The sequence below is a fragment of the Balaenoptera musculus genome, chromosome 7 (assembly GCF_009873245.2).
Source record: "Balaenoptera musculus isolate JJ_BM4_2016_0621 chromosome 7, mBalMus1.pri.v3, whole genome shotgun sequence".
Lineage (NCBI taxonomy): Eukaryota > Metazoa > Chordata > Mammalia > Artiodactyla > Balaenopteridae > Balaenoptera > Balaenoptera musculus.
This window is the reverse complement of record NC_045791.1, coordinates 18241412-18249280: the sequence shown is the minus strand read 5'-3', so window position 1 is coordinate 18249280 and position 7869 is coordinate 18241412. Positions and strand designations below refer to the sequence as shown.

Here is a 7869-nt window from a genome sequence, read left to right as displayed (position 1 = left end):
ACTCCTAGTGTAATGGAAATAAAAACAAAAATAAATAAATGGGACCTAATTAAACTCAAAATCTTCTGCACAGCAAAGGAAACCATAAACAAAATGAAAAGACAACCCATACAATGGGAAAAAATATTTGCAAACAGTGCAACTGACAAGAGATTAATCTCCAGAATTTACAAACAGCTCATGCAGCTCAATATCAAAAAAACGAACAACCAAACCAAAAAACGAGCAGAAGACCTAAACAGACATTTCTCCAAAGAAACCATACAGATGGCCAAAAGGCACATGAAAAGATGTTCAACATCTCTAATTATTAGAGAAATGCAAATCAAAACTACAATGAGGTATCACCTCACACCAGTCAGAATGGTCATCATCAAAAATTCTACAAATAAAAAATACTGAAGAGAGTGTGGAGAAAAAGGAATCCTCCTACACTGTTCGTGGGAATGTAAATTGGTACAGTCACTATGGACAACAGTATGGAAGTTCCTTAAAAATCTAAAAATAGAGTTACCATATGACCCAGCAATCCCACTCCTAGGCATATATCTGGAGAAAACCATAATTTGAAAGGATGCATGCACCACGATGTTCATCGCAGCACTATTTACAATAGCTAAGACATGGAAGAAACCTAAGTGTCCATCAACAGATGAATGGATAAAGAAGATGTGGCATGTATACACACACCACACACGCACACACACACACACACACACACACACACACACACACAATGGAATATTACTCAGTCATAAAAAAGAGTGAAATAATGCCATTTGCAGCAATATGGGTGGACCTAGAGATTATTATACTAAGTGAAGCTTAAGTCAGAAAGAGAAAGACAAATATCATATGATATCGCTTATATGTGGAATCTAAAAGAAAAAAAAAGACACAAATGAACTTATTTCAAAAACAGAGAGACTCACAGACACAGAAAAGAAGCTTATGGTTACCAAAGGAGAAAGGGGGTAGTGGGAGGGATAAATTAGGAGGCTAGGATTAACATATACACACTACTATGTATAAATAGATAACCAACAAGGACCTACTGTATAGCATAGGGAAGTATACTTAATATTATATATTAACTTATAAGGGGAAATAATCTGAAAAAGAATATATATATATATATAGATAGATACATAGATACATAGATAGATAAAGATATAGATATACATATATATAAAACTGAATTGCTGTGCTGTACACCTGAAACTTACATGATATTGTAAATCAAGTATACTTCAATTTAAAAAAATTTTAAAAATAGATGTTGTTCTTGCCCTCATGGAATATACAATCTAGTGGTACAAACAGGATTACATAATGACACAAATAGCTGTGGTGACAGGTAAAGAAATTTACTGAGGAAGGGATGTCTGGGTTGAGTTCTACAGGACGGGTCCTATGTCTCAGGAAGTGTCTCCTGGGGCTGAAGATGAAAGAGCAGAAGATTAACCGTTCACTCAATACCTTAGTATTTGAGGCACTACATTAGCTACTAGTACAAGAGGCGAATGTGACTACGATGATTTCTTCCTCTGAAGACTAGGGGAAGACTAGGGATGGGGCAAACTGGAGGGATTAAGTGTGTACAAAATAGATGCCAAGGCATATGCTAGAATGCAGTCAACATCAAATGGGGGGTCAAGAGATGGGGTTCAGAAGAGACAAAGATCTGTCCTGATAGAAAGGTTGGGAAGACCTTGCTGAGAATGGGCCTTAGACTGGACTTTGGAAATAGGCAAGAGGTGGTGGAGCCACCTGCTTCAACTTGACCATGTGGGTTTTGGCAGTGAGCACCAAAGCTGACAGCACCCTACTCAAAGGAGGGCACCCTGCTCATGTAATATGCTCCCTTGTATACTCAATATTGTATAGTCTCATGGTGATGGTAAGAGGGCAGATGGGAGAAGGAAGCTCAGCAAAGGCTGAAATTTAATGTTTCTCCAGCTAGTTAATAGAGCTTAGAACTAATTTAATTTGGTTTAGAGAAAGAATGAAGTGATATTTGATGTATCTTAGGGTTCTGGAATAAAAATCATACTGTGGCCTTTGCGTTCTCTCTCCCTCTCCCAACATGGCGGCCTCAGCAAAAATGAAGACTAAGAAGGGGAAGACTATCTCCCTAACAGACCTCCTGAGGATGGAGGGACTGCTGGAGGAAACACCTATGTCCCCAAACCAGTCAGCTGGGCTGATGAAACAGATGACCTAGAAGGAGATGTTTCAACCACTTGGCATAGTAATGATGATGACCTCCAATTGACCGTTCCATCCTTCCCACTGCTCCACGGGCTGCTCGGGAATCCAATATCCACTGGAGCCATCTTCCCAAATTGCCACCCTACACTGCTTTCCTAGGGAACCTGCCCTGTGATGTGATAGAAGACTCCATTAAGGAATTCTTTAGAATTCCTTTAGAGGTTTAAATATCAGTGCAGTGCGTTTATAACATGAACCCAGCAATCCTGAGAGGTTGAAAGGTTTTGGTTACGCTGAGTTTGAGGACCTGGATTCCTTGCTCAATGCCCCGAGCCCCAATGAAGAGTCTCTAGGTAACAGGAGAATTCGAGTGGACGTTGCTGATCAAGCACAGGATAAAGACAGGATGATCGTTCTTTTGGCAGAGATAGAAATCGGGATTCTGACAGAACAGATACAGACTGGAGGGCCCGTCCTGCTACAGACAGCTTTGATGACTACCCACCTAGAAGAGGTGATGAGAGCTTTGGAGACAAGTATCGAGATCGTTATGATTCAGTCCGATATCGTGATGAGTGTCGGGACAGTTACCGTGATGGCCCACGCCGGGACATGGATCGATACGGGGGCCGAGATCGCTCTGATGACCAAGGCAGCAGAGAGTATGATAGAGGCTACCATTCCAGGATAGGCAGTGGCAGAAGAGCATCTGGTAGTGGGTACCGTAGGGATGACGACTACAGAGGAGACGGGGACCCTATGAAGACAGATATGATGACAAGATGACCGGTCATGGAGCTCCAGAGATGATTACTCTTGGGATGGTTATAGGCGTGATGATAGAGGTCCCCCGCAAGGACCCAAACTGAACCCAAAGCCTCGGAGTGCTCCTAAGGAAGATGATTCCTCTGCTAGCACCTCCCAGTGCAGTCAGGCAGCCTCTATCTTTGGAGGAGCAAAGCCTGTTGACACAGCTGCTAGAGAACGAGAAGTAGAAGAGTGGCTACAGAAAGAACAGGAGAAACTGCAGCGTCAGCTGGATGAGCCAAAGCTAGAACGACGGCCTCGGAAGAGACACCCAAGCTGGCGAAGTGAAGAAACTCAGGAACGGGAAGGGTCGAGGGCAGGAAATGAGTCATCACAGACGGGGACCTCAGCCACATCTGGAAGAACTAAGTCAGACCAGGATGCACGAAGGAGAGAGAGTGAGAAGTCGCTAGAATATGAAACACCCAGTAAAGAAGAAGACTGTCAGTCTCCAGCCTCTAAGCCTCCCAAACCTGAACTGCCTCTAAAGGTAATGCCAGCCCCTCCACCAAAGGAGAATGCTTGTGTGAAACGAAGTTCTAACCCTCCTGCTCGATCTCAGAGTTCAGACACAGAGCAGCAGTCCCCTACAAGTGGTGGAGGGAAAGTAGTTCCAGCTCAACCATCTGAGGAAGGACCAGTAAGGAAAGCAGACGAAAATAAAGTAGATGGGTTGAGTGCCCCCAAAGACCAAAGTGGTAATTCCAGCCATGGTCCAGGAGATGGAGGGAGCAAAGACCACTGCAAGGAGTCAGACAAGAAAGATGGCAAAAAGCATCAGGACTCCAGGTCTGCACCTGAGCCAAAGAAAGCTGAAGAAAATCCAGCCTCTAAATTCAGTTCTGCAAGCAAGTATGCTGCTCTTGCCATTGATGGTGAAGATGAAAATGAGGGAGAAGATTACACCGAATAGACCTCTGCATTCTGTGCTTTCTCCTAGTCTCTCACCACCCTGGAACATTCGAGAGCAAATCAAATCTCTATCCAGACAAGACAAAATAAAACTCACCATCTCCTGGAAAAAAAAAAAAATCATACTGTGCATGATTCCTACCCTCAGGGAGCTTACTGTCAGGAGGATGGGTGGATAAAAATGTGTTAATATTGTATTTGCCACAGTGCAATTAGTGCCATAGATAAGGCCTCTTACAGGGCATTCAGAAGAAGGAAAGACCACTTGGTAGAACCAAGAAAGGCTTAGAGTATGAAGTGATATTTGTAATAGCTCATCAAGTATAGAAGGGATTTCATAGAGAGGAGGGAAGGGCACTCCAGGTAGGGAAAAGAGTTTGAACAAAGGCTTATGAAACACGTCCCTTGTTCTAGGGATAGAGATGAATCTGGTACTTCTAGGGAAGATTGACAGAAAAACCTTGCCTTCTCCTGGCTCAGGGTCTGATCATTCCCTACAGGGACAAGTCCCCATTGAGAATCACTATATTTTCATTGTATTCCCCCAGATCAGGGATATTTTATTGAGATATACTTCATGTAGTTTATATTAAAAATTGATACAAATATTTATTATTTGAAATACAGTGTAATATTGGACATGCTTTTTATAAAATACAAAGGACATTTAAGGACCCTCCCTTTAGACTCTGATTCGCTGCCAATCATCTTCCTCCTCATTTGAAAATCATCAGACTTTACTTGGGTTTAAGAAATATGTATGGGGAGCTATGAGAGTTAGTATTGGGAAGTTTGGGTCAGACTTAGCAGTTAATACTGAGTGGACACAGAAGAAAGAGGTAAGATCAGAGGACTTTGGTCAGAGGAGGATGGACTTAATCAAGGAAGACATCTTTGGAAGGGTACCATGAGCCAGGCATTGATGAACATAAAGAAAAGAATGTGAAGGGATAGTAGGGTAAGGGGAATAAATGTCCACTGAGTTCTGTGTTGCAGAATAAGCAGATAACGAATGAATAAATGAATGAATAAGTGCAGGTGCTGTGAAATTATTCAAGTGAAAGATCCTATGGATAGAATGAGCCACCAAGAGACGGTTTCTCCAAAGATGAGTCGCAAAAATTTGGAACTCTGTAGGCTGATAGCAGATAAAGAAAAAAAGTTATTATTGCTACTGTCACATGAGAAGAAAAGGTGTCCGTGGGGCTAACTGAAATTGAGTGCCACCACCAGACTGGTTACCTGGAGTCAGCAGGAGCGGTTGTTTGACTGAGGGGTACCCTGGGAATTTTATCTAATCTCAGTTAAAAATCAGAGAGCTCTTCCTATCATGTGAAATAACCCCTGAAAATCTCCTGGGTTTTCAGCAGATTAACTGTGAGCAAAATTCAGGCAGAAGATAGAGGCGATGGGCAGGCTGTGGTATCAGCTGTAGAACCCAGGGTATGGAATTGGATTTAATTCAGCAGAAAATGATTTCAGGGTGAGAAGCCCACCTATTTGGATGCCCAGGACTGAAGCAGAGTCAGTAATTTTGGTGGCCTGGCTGCCCAGTGACAAGGGGCTGTTTTATCTGAGATGCAGGGCCTCCTGCCTAAAAGCCAACCACACGAAGGGCAGCTTGGGGGCTGGCCTTTATAATGTGGATGCAGCCACGGAACGCTTTGCAGGTGGCTCTTGCACAAGAGTTCTACCGCCATGTTTTAAAGAGAAGGCAAAGCACAGTTATTTTCTAGAAGGTTCGAAACCTGGTCGGCTCCCCTTTCCCTGCCCAGGTTCTGAATGATTTGAGAAGGAAGACAAAGGAGAGGCAGATAGAAGCCAGGATGGAGGGCATAGCTTTGGTCTGTTAATGCCTCCAGAACTAGGTATGCTCGTACCCTGCCACACACACATGCTGGAAAGACCGTGCTCTGGAGCAGTTCCAGAAACTGTCTGCTCCCCAAGGGCAGCTCATTCCCTGGAGGAGAGAAGTGGGGCTGAGACAAGCAGGCCCAGTGGTTCTCAAACTTATCAGTCTGGTCCTTGATGGGATGAGGTACCAGCTGCGTGAGGAAATAATACCCTCCTCTGAACAAAGTGGTTTTCCTGATTCATTTAGGAACTAACTCAGGACTCAGAGGGTAGCAGCTTCCTCTACCTCTCCTTTCCCCATCCCCTTTAGACCTACTGTGGGCTTTGAAATCAACTGGCTTCTCTAGGACTTTATAGTAAGAAAGGCGGCTTCAGTCCCAGTTTCCTGGAAAAGGCATCCAAAAGTGCTTCCGAGGTTGAGTCTATTCAATTCAGTGAATTTCTCTCAGATCTACTAGAGGAATTATGGATTCTGCATACTGGGAGCTCACAATAAACCTGTACTCAACATTGGCTACGTAATCTGCAGAGCCTAGGCTGAAGGGAAAATGCAGGTCCTTGTTTCCATTTCCAAAGTTATTAAGAATTGTAAGACAGTGACAGCATAGCATTGATCCAAGTTTGGGACCCTGTTTATACAAGGCCTGGTGCAACTGCAAAGCTCCCACACCGTGAAGCTAGCCCTCAGTGCTTACAGGTATTATATATGGTCTCTGGGCTATTTCCTTCCCTTCCTGCTCTGCAGTCAGGAGCACCTCTGTCTGTCTCCCTTTTACACACACACACACACACACACACACATATACACAGAGAGACACACACACACATATACAGAGACACACACACACACAGAGACACACACACACATACACACACACACACACACATACACACACACTTTAAATGTAATTTATGTATAACATGTATAAGAGAAATTGCACTTATCAGAAGTGTACAGCTTGATTGATTTCCACAAAATAAACACATCCATGTAACCACATCATTTAACAGAACGTTACCGGAATCTCAGAAAACTCTTTGTGTTCCTTTCTAACCATTACCTTGTTTCTTTTGTGATTGGCGTCTTTCCTTCAACTGTCTTTGTGAGATTTATCTGTGTTGTTGTACATGGCTGAGTTCATTCATTCACTTTGCTATATTTTAAGTCACTGTATTTATTCATTGACGTTATTTATTCCTTCTACGGTTGATGAACAATTGGGTTGTTTCTAGTATTTGGCTATTACAATTAGTGCAGCTGTGCACATTTCAGTGCATCTCTCCTGGTGCATATGTGCACTTATTTTGTTGGAATTGCTGGCTCATGGATTAAGCTTATGCTAAACTGTAGTGGTTACTAGTATTTCCCCAAAGTGATTGACCAATTTACCCTCCTATTAGTAGTAAATGATGTTCCATTTGCTTAATACTGTTGCCAACGTTAGTTTGTCTTTTTTTAAAACGGTTTTTATTTTGGCCATTCTGGTTGGAAGGGTATAAAAAATTATTTATCCCTTGCCTAAGTTCAGAAAGGATGGAAAGATTCTTAGCCTTGTGCATAAAACACCCCTCCTGTCTCAGCTTCTCTCTGTCCAGTGGCTTCACTTTTTGCATCATTTTTTTTTTCTCCACCTGGTGGCACAGAGAGCCACAGCAAATTCTATTGCTGTTAGAATTTGGAAAAGGAGAACCCTACAGACTAGAGGAGTCGAGGAAGACTTTGTGGAAGTGATGGGATTTGAGTTAGATTTCCAAGCACTTGGAAAAGGTGCGGAGGAGGGGAAGGGATTCTTAGGTGGATGAAAGTGGAGAGAGTGGTCACATCGAAGCTGTTCCGGCTGCAGTGGCAGATTCGGCTCGGGACCAATGGCTGGTGAGGGGCCAGAGTGTGCAGTGACTCGTTGTGGCTGAGAAGCTAGGCTGCCACCACTGGTTTGCTTGTGCCTGGTTTAGAAAAATTAATCTGGCCAAGGTCCATTCAAGGGAACCCAAGAGGAAAGGCTGGCAGCTGGCCAGGATAGGAGGAAAGGCTGATGGAGGGTCTGCATTAGGGTTCTCATTAGTGTCAGAAGACGAAAAAGGAGT

General features: G+C 43.3%; 1 pseudogene; it reads left to right on the top strand.

Annotated features, from left to right (window-relative positions):
* The first annotated feature begins 2066 nt into the window (after positions 1-2066).
* Positions 2067-4032, top strand: LOC118898205 (annotated as a pseudogene).
* The last annotated feature ends 3837 nt before the right edge of the window (positions 4033-7869 follow it).